Below are 22,316 nucleotides of genomic sequence, written 5' to 3'. Positions count from 1 at the left end.
AGTTTGAAGGATAGGGTAAAGAAACGTCAGAATCCTACAAAGACGGAAACCACCTAAACATCTTTCGAGAAAAAAGCGCTGCTATAGAACAGCTAGGGAGAGACGAAGATATAGTAATTCTGACAGATGAAGGCAACGCCATCATTCTAATGGATATAACGCAACATGAATAAAAATGGTCGATTTGTCGAGTGATCACACCTACTAAGAACTTAGAAATGATCTGGTGTCAAGGATTACTAAGAAGACCCGAGCCATATAATGCTAGACGATGGAACATCATGATTCAGTCAGGGACTCATCATCAAAGACCCAGTGCCACAAACAGTTTACAGAGCCTAACATTCATAAGGAAAGCTGCCCGGTAAGGCGTATCGTTAAGGAGATCGACTCAACTACTTACAATCTGCCATAGTATCTGGCTAGGAAACTACATCAATATGATTTAGGAAAGGATAATACCTGATGTCCGTGACATAGCGTGGTTATGTTTATTGTCAACCGATTTTCCATAGTTTGGAAAGGATATGAATAAACGGAAACAGTGGCGTGTGCCAATGTTATTTCCCGCCCCCTCCCCCACCTCATCCCTCTCACCGTTAGAAGCAGACCTCTCTGTGCAAGCATTTGAGCAAGCTGTCTTAACTCCGCCAATACTTCCCATGATCTTGGCTGTGACATGTGAACCACAAAAAACAAATGGCTCTGAGCACCATGGGACTCAACTGCTGAGGTCATTAGTCCCCTAGAACTTAGAACTAGTTAAACCTAACTAACCTAAGGAAATCACAAACATCCATGCCCGAGGCAGGATTCGAACCTGCGACCGTAGCGGTCTTGCGGTTCCAGACTGCAGCGCCTTTAACCGCACGGCCACTTCGGCCGGCTCATGTGAACCACACATTCGTTATTTAGCCACATGGAGAAGCAAATCTGTGTACGTTCTGTCAGTATAACACCCTGCATAAGAACATTCTGGTTACACGAGGACGAGAATGAATGGTGCGATCCTGTTCCTGTCCAACGAGATCTACAGAACTTGCAACGTCAACCTGGGACAGAAGATCAGTCGGAGACCTACCAGCACCAGTTGATATCTACAAACGTAACACCACCATCATCCGGCTCGAAAGTGTTCCCACAGTACATATGACGACTGCTCGAACCCACCGCGTCAGAGGTAAAAACTGAAAGACGTGTGCAATACCATTACTGCCAACGACTAAGACAATAAAACAATAAGAATAGCTACTAAATTCCGCAGGAGGCCACATACAGAGAATGAAATAAAAGGACAGCTCCTGGTGGTACGCTCACCTTATGTTGAGCTTGTCAGTGGTTGCCGAGTAGACATCAAACCAGTCTTCTGGGGTGGACGCAGGATCCAGCATTTGGTAGGTCCCATTAAGGATGCTGTAAATGCACGCAACGCGGCCGGTGTATACGAGATACAATGTGATTGCCTTGACACTTATACTGGGGAAACGGGTAGGCCTAACAAGCGCGTAGCAGAGCATGATCGGTAAGTCCAGTCGGTCCAACGGAACAAATCGACATCGGCGGAGCAACTTCGCGATTGTGGTCAGGCTGTCAAATTCCCAGAGGGACGAGTAGTGCCGTGGATCCACACAAGAAAAATGAGAGAGGCAATCGAAATCATGAAGCAGCCTGTTATCATCAGGGAAGGCAGCTACGCAACTCCGGCGTCGTGGCTGCCGGCAATCCCAGTGAGGCGGGCCACGTGTGATCACAAGGCACCGACCTCACCGGACACCTTCGCATCCGGCCAGACAGCGTATGAGCAACTGGCGTCTACTAACGGCAGCAATACACAGCCCCCTGAAGCGTCTGCCCTCATTCGTAGCGGGCAATCAGTTGCCAGCAACGAAAAATTATGATAATCATAGCGAAATATTCGTCATAGGGAACTGGAAGGAATCATGGTGAAATTGATATTTACTTAGCAACATATTCATGCCCGTATTACAAAGCTACAGTGAAGCCATTATATTTACAATTCTTCGTCGTCACTGACAGGCCGGCTGCATCTGTGGTGGGATGTACCATAATGGCACGGAATGTACAGGGTGGCTCACTTAGACGTTTCAGCGCAAATATCTCTAGAACAACAATAGATACTGAAAAACGACTTTCACGGATATAAGGCAGGGGATCGTGAAAGTAAATACTGTGAGACATTCTAAAACGTCAATAAATATTATTTTCAGCACAGACTTATATTTATGAAATAGTCTGTTTGTTCTTGGAGGAACATGAACATATTAATAACTTGAACAGAAAGTATTAATGTTTAACAATAATAGTCATTAATTACTTATCAACCAGCTTTCAGCTTTTTAGGCCATCGTCAGGTAACTTAATGCTAAACAGACATTTCACACAAGTTCAGCGAGAATTCATAGGTGTACAAAGAAAGCTGTACAAAGATTTGTGGCATTTTATGACTGTATCAATACAAAACACAAGAATGACGTAATACTTAACCAGACACTGAACCAATAGATCTTATATTACGATATAATCAAATAGCAAGGTAATGTGAGTGAATAGAACAGAAATGTTCTACAATTTAATAATGACACAGGCTATTATGTCATATGGACAAACAGCTGAATGTGAACAACAGATCGAATAAAGGGAGGGTAAGAAAGACGTCTATGGAATGTGTGCTTGGAACAGTTATTACTAGCTTATTAGCTAACGGTGAGAGGAATAAAAACTGGCTGCTACTTGAATAAGAGTAAATAATGGGACTGTGTCTGATCATGAAGAACCACGTCAGGATTCTTTGATGTATTTATTAATGGCCAGAACCTCAAGTTCAAATGGTTCAAATGGCTCTGAGCACTATGGGACTCAACTGCTGTGGTCATCAGTCCCGTAGAACTTAGAACTACTTGAACCTAACTAACCTAAGGACATCACACACACCCATGCCCGAGGCAGGATTCGAACCTGCGACCGTAGCAGCAGCGCGGCTCCTGACTAGAGCGCCTAGACCCGCACGGCCACCGCGGCCGGCGAACTTTAAGTAATGTTAGTTTCCACCCTTTAGTTTCTGTATGGAGAAGATCTCATTTTACTTCATATGACAGACATTTATGTAGAGAATGTTCAGCAAAGGTGGAATCTTTCTTTCTCAGTCTCCAACTCCTTTCATACTCAGTCTACGAGTAGTAGTTGCATCCCTACCTGATTGACCTACATGTAACATCAAATGAGATTTGTTTTGCATTAGGTGGAATGGGTACATCTGTTAGTTTCTTCACTAACACAAATGAATTAGGTATTCGAAATTTTGGTTGAAGTTTAGTTTTTGTTTAAATTAATGAATCTCTTTTGCTAACTTATGATAAGTTGCCGAAACTGAAAACAAAATAGGTCTTATTGCAACACCTTTTTTGTGAACCTAAGGTAACCCGGATAACCTGGTTGCTGTTGGATTCATGTTTGTGAGGTACTTCAGATCAAGAACAGTAAATATGGATTTCAATAAGATTATTCACTTCCATAGCATATTCCATTGTGGGATCGTTAGAAAAAAAACTGTCTTCTCGAAATGTCATTGCCACCAAGGAGGACAAGGTGAATAGTTCAGTGTTACTTAATAAGTCAGAATATTTTGAAGAAGTGTTTTCATTCCTCAGCCCTATAGAATTCCCTGAGTTACCTGTTATACAGTGAAATATACTGTATACACTATACTATATACACATTTATTAAATGGACTGGAAACAATGCGGGTGTCGAGTCACGCACTATGAAAAATAAGGAGAGGGTATACTTTCAAATAATAGAGCGCAGGTTTTCCTCGGCAAATCTAGATACGGCTAGTGCGTAGCCATTGTCAATACACCAATTCATAGTATCAGTGCATGCTCTAGTACGTCAGCCCCCTGTGCACAACTGTCGTCCTGCATCATTTCATAGTCCCCTGTGGATAGCAGGGAACTGATGTACTAGAACTTGCACTCACACTATGAGATGTTGCACTGATAATGATTAGGCACTAGCCGAAATCTAGATTTGCCGAATAAAATCTGCAAGAAAAGGATGACTGTTTGCGGTGTTCTATCATCTGAAAATCATATCATAGTCGTTGAGTGCACCTACGTTCCTAATGGCAGGTAATCTGATGAAGGGTTTACTTGTTCATGCTTTATTGATCAATACTACAGTACTAGAATGGACGTAATGGTAACGAAATACAGAATGTCACCGGGCAGGATGGACATAATTATTGGCTGAGCAAGGATCTAACACACGGATAAATGCTAGTTGTAAATAGTTTTACATCTATTATACAGTAGTACATGACACGTACAGGACTTGTCACTGAGCATCTTTAATGACTACGTTGCAACTTATCTCTTGCACATTGTGAAATGACTACAAATACGTAAAATGGTGCCTACAAAGCAAACGTAATTCTTCTCAGAAACACACAAAATTCCCACCAGTATGCAGTTAAATTTCTCACAGCAGAAACGCTGCAACGCATTTTCGAAGAGATCGTATTTACGTGGAAAAACCTCTGTATTAGCTCCACTCACTGAAGTCAAGTGTTTCCGGTGTTATGTAGCACATGCGGCAGTAATACGGGTTTTCATGTTGTCCGTAGCTGCTGGAACAAGCTGATAACACGACATTTTTCACATGTCCCCAGACAAAACGTCCATGGTGGCGAAGTCCGGTGACAACGCTTCCAGTACGCAACTGCAGACGCAGGGGGTTGTATCGAGTATTGTAACTGTTCGGCGTCCCCCGACCAGAGGAAAACCGTTATGTACAACTCAATGTCAGTGGCAGGAAACTCCATTATTACTCTCGGCCATCGTGGTAACAGTGAAAGTTAGATTACGGACGTCAATCACATCGCAAATATTAATAACTTGGGGTTCATACTTGCATCTCGGTATGTGTAACAATAGCTGCCCGTTTCGTTAATGTCAAGTGTCAACTTCGCTTTGTAATTTCTCTGGACGTAATGGGTGTATTGCGATGCAACCAACGCCATTATTTTTGTGATTTTTCATGTTATTGATTGCGCAAGGAATAAAAAAAGTTTGTCAAAAATAATATTTGCTTACGTTTTAGAATGTGTGTTAGAATTTACTTCCATGAGCCCTTGCCTTACATTCATATCCGTGAAATTCATTTCTCAATATCTATTATTGCCTCAGAGATACTTGCTCTGAAACGTTGAAGTGTATAGCAAGCAGAAATCTACTAATACCAGTCTCCGAATGCTGGCCAATGTTTTGACCCGAACCGAGGTGGAATCTTCCTACACGTTGGTCAGAGGCTTGAAGATGGCGTAGTAAATCGCCGAAACTGATAGCTAAAGAAGTTTGGAAACTAGACGATTGAAAGGTGTTTGATTTGACATCCTATAATAAATCGAGGTGGGCATGCGTTAGTGAACAACCGTTTTGACCTTAAGTTGTAACTAATTCTGTCGGGTTATTAAATAATACTGGCAGAGCAGAAAAGAACCTAACATTTTCAAAAATTAATTAAAATTTATTCAACCCATACTTTATCCTGTTAAAACCTCTGGTAGTTTTGTTTAAGGGTGACAGGGACGGGAAACGTAGAAGCGGTATTCATGCTCTTACAAATCCTTGTGCAACTTGTCATTGGTGGTGGACTCTACCGCAGATGCGATTCGTTGCCGTAACTGTGGCAACGATTGTGTCTTTCACATAACCCTATTCCCTCACAAGAGGGAATTTCTGATAATCGTTCTGACCATCTGCACCGCCAGTCACGGTCGGCAACTGCAGGGCCTAACCTTCGTCCAGGCAGATCCCTGTTTAGGTGTTCTGCATTATCCAGTAGAAGTGAGAAGGTGCTCCTTGTTGTTGCAAGATGAGGTTGTAGGAGTCTTTTTCCAACTGTGCAGAACCTACAAGGAAGGCATGTCGACACAGCAAAAGCCTGTAACAGTTTTCTCTAAAAATAATAAGGGCCGGAAAATATTTTCCTTCGACAGTGAGCAGAACACATTGATCCTTCATAAACCATGTTCGCTTTATAGCCAGGGGTGTAGCCCAAAAAAACAACACTGGGTCAATCGATTTTATCATCTAAAAAATGGTTCAAATGGCTCTGAGCACTATGGGACTCAACTGCTGAGGTCATTAGTCCCCTAGAACTTAGAACTAGTTAAACCTAACTAACCTAAGGACATCACAAACATCCATGCCCGAGGCAGGATTCGAACCTGCGACCGTAGCGGTCTTGCGGTTCCAGACTGCAGCGCCTTTAACCGCACGGCCACTTCGGCCGGCCGATTTTATCATCTGTCTGCAACGTTGCTTTGTCAGTAAAAATTAACTTCTTTGACGTATTGTTGGTGTTGTCCATCCTTATGAACATCTGGGTGCAACATTAATCTTCTGGAGTGATTACCTGGACCAACAGCAATCCGTATGGTTTCATGTGCAAGCCTTTGCGCAGGATTTTAGGAACGATTGTTGGGAGCTGAAGCCCACCTACCGACTTCAATGGGCCTCGCTGGATGCTGCTGGAACGATATTAACATTTCGCTACGACAAAGAGCGCCGTCCAGGACTTTTGTCCTGCTCGTCAGACAGCAGTTACCGACACCTTTTTTAGTAATTGAAGAATACTAAAACGTCTGGTTAAATCCGCAGGACAGAACAGGTAGTTGGAATTGTGGAAAGTGGCCAAAAAATGAGCGGCTGCCAGTTTCACTCGAACACTTTTATAATCGCGTAGGCTTCCGCGGCCAGTGTCAGTCGACATAAAAAAGTTTTCTGGGTTTGGTACCGCGTCATAATGTAAAAACTACTGCTGCTATAGCAGCTAACTAGACCCAGAAGAAGGCCGCTGCAATCGTGGCCGAAACGTTGGCTTTTCTATGACAGCAGTAGTTTTTACATTATGACGCGGCACCAAACCCAGAAACTTTTATTTCGAGGGCGCACCTTATCGACAATGTCAGCACAGAATGGGGATTTACGATCATGATTTCATTGCCGTAATTATGATTGCGAAAGTCAATAAATCAGTCAAGAAATCTAGGAGTGTGTTTCTTCTAGATAGAGCATATAAAAATTATTAACATCTAACTTAAATAGTGTACTGTCATCACTTAGTACCATTCAGATGGATGTACAGGAATTATCGGCAAAATTTAAGCAGGTTGTAAATCGTGGTCTGGAGAGTCACGTGGCTAGTAAGTGGATAAAGGATGGGAAAGACCCATCATGGTTTAATAACGAAATGGGTAAGATGCTGAGGAAGCAGAGACTGTTTCACTCGAAGCTCAAAAGGGGAAGCACAAACGACGACAAACGAACGTTAGTAGAGATTCGTGCGTCTGTTAGAAAAACATACAACTACCACCGCCACGCCTTACAAAAATATCTGGCACAGAACCCGAGAAAATTCTGGTTGTATGCAAAGTCGCTAAGCGGGTCTAAGGCTTTCATTCATTCTCTTGTTGACCAGCTGGTGTGGCAGCTGAAGATAGAAAACCGAAAGTCGAATTTTTAAATTTCACGTTCAAGAAATCGTTCACGCAGGAGAACCGTACAAACATATTGTCATTTGACCATCGGATTGACTACTGTATGGACGACATAGAAGTAAGTATACCTGGCGTAGAGAAGCAACTTAAATATCTGAAAACAAATAAATCACCAGGTCTGGATGGAATCCCAGTTCGATTTTAAGAGTGATCTGCGGCACTAGCCCCTTACCTATCTTGCATTTATCGTGAATCTCTCGCCAGCACAAAGTACCAAGCGACTGGAAAGAAGGGCAGGTGACTACAGTGTACAACAAAGCTAAAAGAACGGACCCACAAAGTTACAGATCAGTACCCCAACTTCTGTTTCCTGCTGAATCCTTGAACACATTCTCAATTCGAATAAAATATTCTTGAGGCTAAGCAGCTAATGACTACGAAACAGCATGGTTTTAGTAAGCATCGCTTGTGAGAAACTCAGCTTGCCCTTTTCTCACGTGATGTACTGAGAACTATGGATGAAGCGGAACAGGCAGGCACGGTGCTCCATAGCAGGCTGCTAACAAATGTACGAGCATATGGAAATGTTCACAGATATGTGAGTAACTCGAAGACTTACTAAGAAATGGAACCCAGTATCTTGTCCTCGACGGCTAGTGTTCATCAGAGACAAGGCATCGTCAGGTGTGCCCCGGGGAAGTTTGATAAGACAGCTGTTGTTATCCACGTACACGAATAGTATGGCGGAAAGGGCTGGCAACAGTTTGCGATTGTTTGCTGATGATACCGTGGTGTACCGTAGGGTGTCGAAGCGGAGTGACTGTAGGAAGATACGAACTAGACAGGATATCCAGTTGGTGTGATGAATGGCAGCTAGCCCAAAATGTGGAAAAATGTAAGATAATGCAGATGAGTAGGAAGAACAAACCTATAATGTTGAGATACAGTATACTAATGTCCAGCTTGACACATTCAAAGCGTTTTAGTACCTGGGCGCAACGTTGCAAAGCGTCATATGGTGGAAAGAGCATTTGAAAACTGTGGTAGGGAAGGCAAATGGTTGACTTAGATTTATTGGGAGAATTTTAGAAAAGAGTGGTTCACCTGTAAAGGAGACCGCATATAGGACGCCGTGCGACCTATTCTTGAGTACTTCGCTAGTGTTTGGTATCTGTACCAGGCAAGGAAGACATCGAAGCAATTCAGAGGAGGGCTGCTAGATTTCTTTCCGGTAGGTTCGAGCAAGGCGTAAGTGTTACGGAGATGCTTCGGGAGGGATGGCGGCGTTATTTTCCGGAAACACTATTGAGAAAATTTAGAGAACCGGCATTTGAAGCTGACTGCCAAACGATTCTGCTACCGTCAACATACAACTCGAGTAAGGACCACGGAGATAAGATACGAGTAATTAGGGCTCATATGGAGGCGTACAGCTAGTCGTTTTTCCCCGCTCTATTCCCGAGTGGAACAGGAGGGGAAATGACAAGTAGTGGTACAGGGTACCCTCCGCCACGCACCTTACGGTAGCTTGCGGAGTATCTACGTAGATGTAGACGTAGATCAATAACGTGGAAGACTTGTTGGGTGCATGCCACCCCCCGTCAAAAACCTTTTTTAACGCCGGTGTTTAGCATCTTATACGATAGAACGAATATTTTACTACCGAAAATCTGGAATACTGAAGGGTGAGGGGGTTTTCTTTTCTCATTCATGGTGGAGAAGTTCAATAACAAGCCTCAAGCACGAGCAGCTCTTTCTGCACCGCACGAGCGCTCCGACAACGACCGAGAGTAATTTCGAGTGTTCGCCCTCGATATAGGCACCCATGGAAAAGTCGTTACCTCGGCAGTGGGTCTCACGGGAGATGCCGCCGGGTGGGCCATCAGCGGCAATGGCTGAGCGAAACGAGCAGCGTGAGGGCCAAACCTTGACCCCCACCCCCTATGGTCGGCGAATCACGCATTCCGGGAGCCGAGCGCTGCCTCGATCCATTCAGCCCCTGGCGCGACGATGTTGCTTCATTTCCGCCAATTTGCATTTATATAACACAATTTTTTTCGTTTACAGCGGTTGTCTGCCCTTGCCTCGTTCCCACACATGTTGAACCATTAGTCGCTTCGCATCTTTCCGTTACTGGCTCACGAAGCGAGCGATAAAATTACCCATTCACGTTTCAGAAGATAGTATCTCATATTGTAACTAACACAATCTAGACCAGTGGTTCCCAACAAGGGGGGTAATCACCCTCTAGGGAGTAAAATAAAATTTTCTGAGCGTTAAAAACGTAGGGGTTCAGCTACGTTTCGCTCACCGAATTTTGATTGTTTTTGAAATGTCTGTACTATAATCATTGTTTCATGAGACTGTAATACTAATTGCATAACTTACCAAAAATTACTTTTTTCAAAAACTAAAGTAACGTGTGGCACAATGCGGTGCAGACTGCAGCTTGTGAAATATAAGGATGAATACCATGTTCCTCATATACTCCATGCAGTAAACAACATACTTTATTACCTTACGCCGTGCACCTATAACAGTAAAATTGCAACATACACGTCACATATACTTAAATATCTCAACAAAATATCATCTCTGAGTTGTAGGCAGTTCCTGCACTAGACCAGAAATTGCTTCATTATGGACTTCGCAACAGATTTACAAACTAGCGGACAGCACAGCACAAGATCAACTATGTAATTGTTACTGCCCTGCCGTAGAACATATCAGGTATTATTATTATTATTATTATTAGTAGTAGTAGTAGTAGTAGTAGTACACACATTACAGACCTTCATCAGACCACGCGAAGCATTTATGACTACTTGTTCCTCCTGTTCTTCCAGTACTCTTTCAATTGTTCGATGAAGGACCCCTACCTTGCTTCGGTCCACTTTGGTCTTTGGGCTTTAGGTGCTGTCTCCTCTGACATTTGTGTCTGTAGAAGCTGAATCTGCCTGAGCCTATTCCAGATTAATTTTGACTTGTGCCATTCAAGGTGTAGTGATATGAGCCTCTGTATGTGTCTATTCTGTTGGTGTGTCTGCTCTGTGGGAGTTTGCTGATGTGGCCGTAAAATTTTAGTCGCCTCTTTCTGATGTCCGCTGCAAGGTTTTACCACTTCTCTGTGGTGTCTCTGGAGTGAAGCCTGTATCCTTCGTTTGTGAGTTTAGGTTCAATAATTTTCGTCATAATTTTTCTTTTTTCTGTGAGGATCTTCTCTAGGTCACCCTTGGTATGTAGCGTCAATGTCTCACAGGCTTATAGTGCCTCAGGTTTGATTACAGTATTACAGTGAAGAATTTCGATGGATGTGGACAACCATTTTTTGCTGTACGCACCCTGTGTGACTCTCTTCATCTTCAGTAATCTGGTGTTCTGCGTGATTTTCTCCTTTCCTGTAGCCTCAAGCACTTCCTATAGGTAGTTAAAATGTGTTACTCTTTTAATCTTGCCATATTCTCTGTTTAAATTTAGTATGTTGAATTTCGTGCAGAACTCTGTTTTTTGGAAGGACATCTATAGCCCTACTTTTTCTACACACTCTTTGAGTACTTCTACTTACCTGATTGGTGTGGTTTCGTTGTCTGCAAGTAGTGCCAGGTCGTCCGCGACGGCGAAGCAGCCAACTTCCAGTTTATCCTTGGGTCGTCCTAGTCGCACTGGCTTCCTTCTTATTTCAGCTCTTTCTCCCATTCCTTACTGACTTTGTCCAACACTAGGTTGAAGAGGAGTGATGAAAGACCTTCTCCATGACGCACGCCTGTCCTGACCTCAAAGGATTCAGACTTCGCCCCCAAATTTCACTTTTGATGTCATGTTTATCAATGTCTGTCTGATCAACCGCAGTGTTTCGTTGTCCAAACGTTGTTCGTACAGAATGTTGAACAATGACTGGCGGTCAACGGAGTCATACGCTTTCTTAAAGTCAATGCATATGACTGGCGTATTTCTGAGGGCTTTGATATTCAGCGTAGTCCCCAAATTGAAGATTTGTTTTACGCACGAACGAATTCTCCCTCTAAATAGAAGACAGTAGGCAAATAACTATGTCGACTTTTCTCTAGGTTCTTATTATTCTAACAGGTTTTCATTCTTTCTGAGAAGAAGTGTTTACGTTCTTCTGACAACTTTGATCTGTACTGCCTTTGTTTTGTTTTCCTTGATCCAACTTCCCATTTGCGTACTTTGAGTCTGAAGGTGTCTGTGTCTAAAATGTCAGTTGGTGCCACGTTCACGTTTTTGAGGTCCTTTCGAATTTCGTTCAGCCAAAGTGTTGAATGATTACGTCATGCTAGGTACTCCATTATTGTCTTTGGCAATCGCTTTTCAGATATCTGCTGGGATTTCCAGAGAACATCATTCGCCTTTTTAAATGTCAGTTTCATGTTTGAAAACTTTTTTGCTGTTTTGGTTGATTGTAGTCTGTACCCATCCTGGGTATTTCACGCTCATAAAACTTTTCTTATGATCTTTCTCTCTTCTTCTCTTATTTCTTCATGTTCTTGTTTTCTATTAAATGTCAGTGTTTAGCTTGAATATAGGACTGTTGGTTTTATGACTGTCTTGCACTGCCGAATTTTTGTCAGTCCTGACTTGGATCTTTCGTTGCAGAGGTTTTTGATTAACCCTAATGCCTTTTTTTTACTTTTTGGAGGCGATTTTGCTGTGGGATTTTTTTATTGTTTGTCAGTTCAATTAATTCTCCAAGATATTTAGAGTACACGACCCTGTTGATTTTTTCGTATTTTGGTTTCGTGTTAACGATATCTGTATTTGAAGATAAGAATTCAGTCTACTTTAAGTATCTCGGGTGTTTTATGGCAGTCTCTTCGTCCTCTGTAAGTATCCCAGGTTGTCTGCAAACGCGTGGTGTGGTATGTAGAGATTGTTTTCGGGAAAGCCCAGTAGGTACAGCTTCCAAAACCCATGTTTCTCGATTTCTTTCTCCCATTCTTACATGCCGTTGTCTAGGACGACGTTGAACAGAATAGGAGAGAGTCCCTCTCCTTGTCTCACACCTGTTTGAATGTCCAAGGTTTCTGATATCCCTCCCACAAATATTACTTTAGATTTCATTACATTTATTGTTTATTTTATGATTTCTTGTCTTTGGGATAGTGAGGGACTGTTGATCGAGTCGAACACCTTTTGTATTCCGCAAATGTGCATAGAACAGATTTTTGTCTGAGGTCTCACACTTTGGGTATGGTTTTGAGGTAAAAAATTTGTTCTGGATCCAGCAAGTTTCTAGTCGCTTGTGTGCTCCAGACAAGAGGCAAGCTGATAGTGTTTTGAAAGTGACTGGAAAGAGGGAGATGCTTCTATTATTAGATCTTCGTACATCCATATTTAAATTGGATTGTGGTGGGACACAGCTGGTATAATTTTTAATAAAAATGAAACTCCTCCAGCTGTACTTAAGATCTTATATTTATATGGCTACTAGTTTCGACGTTGCGTTAACGCCATCTTCAGGCCCGTGCACTTTGATAAATTCAATTGTGTGTGGCTGAGTACTAGAAGTCCGCGGTGGAGCATGTATTGGGATACTAGTTAATATGTGATTAGACTCAGAAATGTTGGAAACCACTGGTAATCACGGTGGGCGTTCTCAAGTATGTACAGCAAAATTCCTAAAATGACGAATAACATGTACTAACACTGGATACTGAAGCCCTCACTTCAAATTATAACTGGTCCGAGAATTGTTTCTCCCCACAATAACCACGGATAAGTGCACACTATCGACATGGTGACCAGAATTTGAGCTACGAGGGGACAACTCATATCAGTTTCTTTGAACTGGGGTTGAGACAACAAGACACAGTTCCTCCTGGTCGCATTTGGTGAGTCGTACATGAATAGCTCAGCCGTTGAAATAAAATAACCCGGTGAAGAACAATGACCCGAGTACAGATTTTAAATTTCCCGGGAAGATTCAAACAGTGTACATTTCGATTGGAGTCAAAGAACCATTCAAAAAATGAGGACAGTTTACTGATCGCTAACCATACAAATACTACTCTTCTACAATAGTGTCGTAACTAGTAGAAATGACGTCTACAGCAAACTTTCATGCCACCATTCCTTCTTCCACCTATTTTGGTCAATTTTCATCTCTGCCTTACCCTTTCATTCGTTTATTAGAATTAGCAGGATTTTACACTAGAGTGAAAGACACACGTTTCAGTATTTCTTTTTTTATGATACACTTAAAGACACGGAGTAGCACGGAATCAAGCGTTGCATTGCTTGCAACAATAATGTGATTACATTTTTATTCATCGTTGACTTCAGTGCAAAGTGATATCAAACAAACAAGAAACACAAAATATACTCTTTTTCACTGTTGTTGCTTTGGCTCCATTTGAAACACAAGAGTTGCTCCATTTAGAAAAAAAAAAAAAGTGGAGAGAGAGAGAAGAAAAGCTTCTCTGTACCAGAGAAAGCAGATCTTACGGAAATGTTACTCAGAACGGTCCAATCAGAATCACCTTAAAATATTCTTTTACTGCCTCCCCCAATCAGTATCTAATCCTTCTTTTTGTGCCTTTTCTTCTATCCGTTCTTCATTTTCTTCTCCTTATTTTCCTTCCTCTAATACTTTACCTTCAGTCTTCCATTTTTCTTTCGCACTTTTTCATTGTCTGAGCCTGTCACAATGATGAACTCCCGTGTTTTTTCCGTTACTTGTGCAATACGTGTTGATTCTCTCCCTGCAATTCCTAAAGATGCGCATCGTAAAATTAATCATGGCGAGTTCAGTAATCAGAAGACAATTACGTTTATGGAAAAGTAAAACAATGAAGCAGGCAAGGACTCTTGCACCAGTTCCTAATCTACAGAGGCTTTGGATTGTCTCATAATATAAAAACAGGTTCCGGAGATCTGCTATTAGAGCTTATGAAATGGTACAATAAATACTATCAAACAAGAAACGTGAGGAAATTCGCATGTGTTTCAAACCCATTCAGAGCCAAATTCAGACAAAAATCCTAAAGAATGCTGTTGCAATTTCACATTAAAATAAATTTTGGCAGCAAGTTCGCTACATGAAGTTTGATTCAAATGTCTGATACGTTATTTAGTGATTCTAAATGTAGAATAGGGGTTTGATTTCTTATTAAATTTTTCATCTAATCAAACTGTATCAACTGCATATTTCGACTATCTTATACAGACAAAGTGTACAGGAAAGGAGAAAAAGTTTAACAATAAAGTACGACCGCTATTCTGCGCTAAACGGTATTATGTATGTGTACAAATAACTGTAGATCGTTATCTCCAGATACTTACAGATAAACATTTGAATAATCGTACTGGATGTCCAAAATTCCAACCAAAGTCGAGGTTACATTATGTTTAATGTACCAGACTCTTGGTGTGTGTCGAGGTGCGATACACAGTTGACTGCATGAGGGTCACGCCTGACGGATGAGACCTGTAAAGCAGCATGACGTCAGGCCGGGCAGGGCACGTCGCTAGGTCTGGGTCGCTCGTTAATAATTACGGCGGGCGGTTCGGCCACGGCCGGCTTAAACTTGCGGCAGCTGTTGTGACGCAACTACATCCCAGACGCTAACCCCAAACAATGCTTCTCGATTATCAGAGCGGCCTAGTGCCTTCAGCTACGTTGCCCCTCCTCCAACACCGACTTCACGAACCTCCAAGTTTGCAGCACTCACTCTCATCTATACTGAATAGATTCGACTATGCGTCTGGCATGTTGTTATTTTCTTGTCTCTGCAATGAAGTAACCAGTACGTCAGCTCCAAACGGTCCAACGAGCAGTGCAATTTCTTACTATACCTTCGAGTTGCTTCGACTTGTGATTCTGATAGTAAAGCCTTCCAGAAACTTAAGACAATGGAGCACACGTGTTTATGAAATTTCTCGCAAGAATATTTTAATTCTTCGCTAAACCTCAAGGGATCACTTTAGCTGCTAATTGTTCAAATAATTAATGGTATTAGTAGCCAGAAGAGAACAAAGTATGCTTCTTTGGCTATCGTATGTAATGAAATTTAAAACCAGACCGTCACTACTTCCGAGGCAATTTATGTTACACAAAGTGGCTGTTCGTGACGATGTGTTAATATCGCAGGTAAGATGAACACGATATTGTTTTGCTGCATCCGCAATTCTAAATTAGTGAACTATATGATGGGAAAGGTACACTGTTCTAATTTTATGACGGATCAAATTCTCATGAAGATGCACAAGGTCGTAGCATGTCGCAAATGACTGCCATGTCAGTTTATAAGGCAGGAACGTAAAAGTGATGAAATCTATGACTACAACGAAACTTAACAAGCGGACTCGTCGGTACATTAAAGATAATCAGAATATATATGGTCCCAGCATATTTAAATGATGAATGATCGCATTTACTCGGTCTTTCTTTAAAATTATGAAATAAATTTCTCCAAATAATGAAAAATTTTTGCTCTTATAAAAGGGAAGTAAGTACACAAAACTTTCGAAGGAGCTACAATAAAATGAAGATAGTAAAAAATACAGCAATGGCTTCAAAGTTACTGGTCACATGAATATTACGAGAGATGATAAACTGTAAAATTTGAATCACTGTGCAAAGAAAGATATTCGAAATGACTTACATCGGTGTATGCAGTAAGCAATCTGAAGTCTGAACAAATAGCGGATAAGTAAGCCCATCATACAGGATGGTTGCGGGAACTCGACTGTTCAACATAAAATATCGAATCAAAGCTCGTTCAACGGTCTAAATTTTCAGTTGTTATTTTATTTGCACAAAAAGCTTAATGTAGCGCTGAAACTGATTTCTCAAATAAAACAACTGGAAATATAGACGGCAGAAGGTGCTTCGAGTCTACATTTCATGTTTTAAATAGTGGATATGTAACCCACATTCAAACAGTTCTAAAAGCCTTACGCAATTAGTGTGTTCTCACAAATTTCTCTTCGGAACTGAGCGCCTTTTCCCGGAAGACTGCAGAAAACTGCACTCACATTTATATTTGAAAATTAAATATTGGAATAATTACGGTGGCCGTTGAGAGGATTCTAGGAATACAATCGGTTATGTTTTTCAGATAAATGACATTTCTTCTTCTCTTAATCATCCAAATTTAAAACAGCGTAAACGCTAAGGATACGCATGGAAAAGCACAAATCATGACGAAGTTAACACCAAGCGTGGGGCCACAGTGACGACCGACCAGTCCAGCTGTAGGAACGGTGAATACGAAAAATGTATTGTGAGAAATATAGGCGGTCTATACAGCCTGTTAATTAAGGCACTAAATAATAGGGGGAAATGGCAACAAACTACTGTTCATGTTAGTGCGTAGAAACTATGAGACTGGTGATATATCATCCACAGGATTTCTAAGATTGCAGAGCTGACAGGTGGAACCAAGACTAAAGAAAAATCAAGGCACTTTCATATGATTTGTCGACCTCTAAAAAGCGTTTAGTTATATCAAATGGTGCAAGATGCTCGAAATTTTGAGAAAAATAGTGGTAATATATAGGGAAAAAGCAGGTAATATACAATGTATACAAGAGCCAAGAGGATCAGTAAGAATGGAATACCAAAAAGAAAGATTAAAAAGGGTGTAAGAAAGGGATGCGGTCTTTCGATTCTAGTGTTCAATCTACGTATCGAAGAAGCAATGACAGAAATAAGAGGAACGTCCAAGAGTGGAATTAATATTCAAGGTGAAAGGATATCAATGATAAGATTCGCTGATGACCCTGATATCCCCAGTGAAATGAGGAATTACAGTTTCTTATGAATGGAATGAACACTCTAATGAGTACAGAATAGGGATTAAGTCGAAGAGAGACGAAAGTAATGAAAAGTAGCAGAAATTAGAACCGTGAGAAACTTAAAATCAGGACTGGTGATCACGAAGTTAACGAATGCTGCCACCTAGGCAGCAAAATAGTCCCTAACAGACGGAGCAATGAGGACGTAAAAAGCACACTAGCACTAGCAAAAAGGGCATTCCTGACCAAGAAAAATCTACTAATAACAAACAAAGTCCATAATTTGAGGAATACATTTCTAAGAATGCACGTCTGAAGTACAATATTGTACGGTAGTGTAGGATAAACTGTGGGAAAATCGAAACAGAAGTGATTCTAAGAGTTTGAGACGTGACGCTAGAGAATAATGTTGGAAAGTAGGTGATGTGATAAGGTAAGGAGTGAGGAGGTTCTGCGGAGTACCGACTAGGAAAGAAATAAATGGAAAATAGTGACAAGTAGAGGGGATGGGATAGGAGCATATTTGTTAAGACTTCATGGAAGGACTTCCACTGTAGCAGATCAAGCTGTGAAGAGTGAAAACTGCAGAGGAAGACACAGATTGGGATAAATTCAGCAAATAAGTGAAATAATTAATTGAGGACGCAGGGTGCAAATGAGACATTGAGATGAAAAGGTGGGAACAGAAAAGGAATTCGTGGCGGGCCGCATCAGACCAGTCAGATATTTAAAAAAAAAAGAATCCACACCAACCACTATCGCGTACTGTAAAGGTTCCCCACTTTTTTAGTAGTAAACGAAAACGATCTAGTCCCTAAATCTCTACTGTGGTTCAGTAAAGACTTCAATAAAAACAGTCGTGTCAACTGTTCAGTGTTTTTAACAGTTATCTCGTAGCAGTCCTGGTTCAGGCAAGAGTTCGCTTAACTGATAGTGGATTACTCACTCGATAAGAATAAATGCTTTACCTTAAGAGAAAGTACCGTACCTACCTGGAAACAAATACAGGACATGTGGAAGTAGTGTCCCGCGGGCCCGCAGTTAACACTCAACTTCCTGTAGCTATATAGCCACACAAACGATATCACACACAAATAACCCGAGATATGGTTCAAGTATGTCTTACATTTTCCACTGAATCAAGGCACATACTGTGACAATTCAGTACCTCACAACAAAATACAATTTAAGTTGTACCTACTTCAGTGTTTGGCAATGATTCTTCAGTTTAATGACCTTACTTATTTCTTAGTTCGAAATGAAGCAGGACAATGTGCGTTTGAAGCCCGTATCCAATAAAACCTACCCTCTTGCAGAACTTCTTTTCTTCATGAGCTCTTCTCAAAGCGACAATGGAGAATTATGCAAGGATGAAAGTAACTGCGAATGAAATAACCATTGTCCTTGCAGTAATTTAAAACACCGCCTTGACGCTATTCTCCTCGCCAGTCTAATTCAAGCAAGTCTTTTCGTATCAGCATAATTGCTGCCTATTTTACCCAGGTTACTTACATACTGCGCTCCAGGTGTTGTATTTCTGTACAGCTTGCACCATCAGCACTTGTCTCCATTGCCAAACTGATAATCCTTTCATGTCTCGAGATATATCCCGTCAAGAGATCCCTTGATTTAGTCAAGTTGTGCCATATTTTTATGTTCTCCCCATTTCGCTTCACTTGATCGTCACTTTTTATACGATCTACCTATCTAATCGTCAGCATTCTTCTGTAGTACCCTGTTTCAAAATATTTTACTCATGACTTGTCCGTAAAGCTTATCGATGATGTTTCAATTCCGTATAGTGCTAAAAGTACTTAAAATGCGATCTACCTCTTTAGTTTACATTCTTGGCTAGTTATTTTTTCTTTTGTTGCTATACTATATTTTGCATCCTCTTCACATCTGTCATCGCCAGTCATTTTGCTGTCGAACTAGCAAAAATGATTTACTACTTTCAGTGCCTCGTTTACTATTCTAAATCACACGGATTCAACTAACTTCATTCTGGAAATATACCGCAGGCTATGACTAAGCCATGTCTCAGCAATTATAGTTTCTTTCAAGAGTGCTGGTCCTGCAAGTTTAAGAGGAGAATCTCAGCGATGTTTCGAAGGTAGGAGATGAGGTACTCACGGGTTGTGAGTCGTAGTTATGTAGCTCAGTCGGTACACCACTTGCCCGCGAAAGACAAAGGTCCTGGACATCCGTCAGACTCACAGTTTTAGTCTGTCAGGAAGTTTCATCAACTGACTTTGATACGGGCTGATTACAATCAAACTTTCACTGCCATAGAGGGCCATATTAAAAATGAGTAGGACAGTGAAAGTTAGTGAAAATGTTTGTAAGGACAAGTGGAAGAGAAATAATGTATAAATCATTGTATGAAGCCCATTTTAATACGTACATGAGAGGTTAAAATATGTTAAAAGTTCCTAGCATGTTTACGTTGCCGGGACTTGACATTTTGCCAGATTTTCTCTCTTACGTACACTATTTGATCACTCGCAGTTACTTATTCCCTATCTATTGTATTGCTTTTCTTCGCTTCAATCAGCTGCTTCCTTTTAAACTCTCAAAAAGCTCTTGTTGTTTCAACTTATTCAGGTCACACTTAAGTAGTTCCCTACTATAGCGACCCAAGGTTGATAATCTCTTTTCCATACAGAGATCCTCCTTACCAGCGTCTCTATTTATGTATCCTTCGAGACTACTTTTGATCGTATTCGTGCGGTTCGCAGTTTTCGCAGACGAGTTTCGTTCTCCATTACAGTTACTATTTATTGCTATTTGTTTAGCCTTTTTGATTATTGATAGAATAATCACTATGCATATTATTGAAGATGATGTGCTTTCGGAAAAGTTTGTCATCCTGATACATTTCATACTTCGAGTGTAAATGCAAATAATATTTTCTTTTCGTTGCAAAATAAAATAATCCAGTAAAAGAGATAAATACATACACAATAATTCTGTTGTCGGAATTTAGAATCTTAGAAAATGTTTGTAATAATATGGATAATTTAACGTTAAAAATAAACAATTACTTAGGATTGGTGTCCGAGTCATACGGCAGTTTTTATATCAAGTAAATGGTTTTCTGCTCTCGAACATAGCAGTTGTGTTGTATTCAGAGCTACATTTATTTAACAGTTTTACAAATACATTTACAAGATTGTCGGAACCTTTTTGCTCTATGATTGTAAAAACTGGTTCAATGACGTAGTTATGGTGCCATGTCTCAGAAATAAAGTCTAAAGTGGTATAATGATAACAGCGTCGCAGCCACAAAAGAATTGAGACCTCATGATTATTACAGAGTTTCTCAGGAACATAGCAGCTGCTAGACAATGTTGTCATAAATCAACATCAGCAGCACTTACTTGTTTTATATACTACCTCTATGATAAAATTGTCGTCGCAACACTTACTTTGAACAATACTACAATTTTGCTATTCGAGTTTCTTATAGCCTCATGTTTTGGTAGGCTGTCATACTACATTCCCACAATTTCTTCAGATTTACTCTACGTTTCATAATAAATAATGATTAGAATCTTCGTTTGTTTCTGAAAATGTTTCGCAGTTTAAAACTTAACCTTCCATGCCTCATCCACATATACAACTTTATCTCGTAGTTTAAAATAAATGTTTGCAATGGTTTGTTTAGTTTTTTACCCAACCGCTTCCCTTACATTCTTTCCTTTCTGTCTGTTTTACTCTGCCACTTCTTTCTTCTATCACTATTGAATTCTATTCTTAATAAAGACTAAGTTTTCTTCGTCATTAATGGACTGAATAATTCTGAATAATTCCCTTCATCTCTCACCTTTTGCAGCCTCTTGGTCATCTGCAGATTTATTTGTCGTCTTTACTTGTACTTTCGTAGTGGCTCGCATTTCTATCTACCTTGGTTACTGTAATCTGTTCACTATGATGTTAATGATTATTTGTCTGCATTCTCGTTTTATATTCTGATGCTGCAATACCTCGGTGGAATTTTGCTTCCTTAATAAATCTGTACTGTACTGCTACAGGTTGAATGCAAAGGTTAGGTGGTTATATAGGGTTATTAATGAATCGAATTGAAGAGAAAAGGAGTTTGTGACGAGAGCAAATGACCGAAATGTCTGATGGGGCGCTTCTTCATTTATCGAGAAAGTGTAAGTATGCCAATGGACGGAAGTGTGAGGTCAAATATTGTTGAGGATGACTAATGCTTGACTACAGTAAGCTGATTAAAGTTGGGGTAGGTTGCAGTACTTAAGTAAATATGAAGAGGTTTGGATCAGATGACTGGCATGCAGAGTTCCAACAGTCTTTAGGCTGAAGACCACAACCACCACCTTATACTCACCTGACCTGAAATACTGCTCTTCCACAGTATGTGCTGTATGTTCCCGTCAGCCATTTCTCTTTTAATTTTATATACCTGCACGATTAAAGAGTGTAGCATTGCACGCTTCTTTTCACTTGAGGTCATCCTTCTGAGTAATCCCTGCCCAGAGATAGGAATTTTAGCCCGGGCTATTTTAGCTGAGGGAATGCTATCATTATTAAATCAAATCGCAGAAAAGCACGGTCTCAGGAATTATAACGGACGTAATATTCACTTCAATGCAGCCATGCACTAGTATCAACATGTTGGGCAACTATGTCCTTTATCCAGACTGCGGCCTCTGTCCCTACTGAAAATGCCAATAACACTACAAACACAGTAATTCACATATACCATAGTATTTCTTCTTAAATTTCTCAGTGTTATTCTTTGATCAGTGTATGTATTTTCCACATATTCTTGGCCATGTTAACGGAAGTATTACGAAATTCCATCTTTGCACTCTATTGAAAGTCTTTTCGTAAATGTTGGTAATGTCGTGGACAAAACTGTATAACATCCAAAGATATAGTCTGAATGGTACTGGACCTCGTTCAACATAAGAATAAAGCTGATATAAACAAACACAAACTCGATGATTGGGCAGCATTCATAGCACACGTACACGGTCTTTCAAGTAGGGCCTACTAATGTATTCGATACAAG

The sequence above is a fragment of the Schistocerca americana genome, chromosome 3 (assembly GCF_021461395.2).
Source record: "Schistocerca americana isolate TAMUIC-IGC-003095 chromosome 3, iqSchAmer2.1, whole genome shotgun sequence".
NCBI lineage: Eukaryota > Metazoa > Arthropoda > Insecta > Orthoptera > Acrididae > Schistocerca > Schistocerca americana.
The sequence above is the reverse complement of the archived record's forward strand: the minus strand, read 5'-3'. Positions refer to the sequence as shown.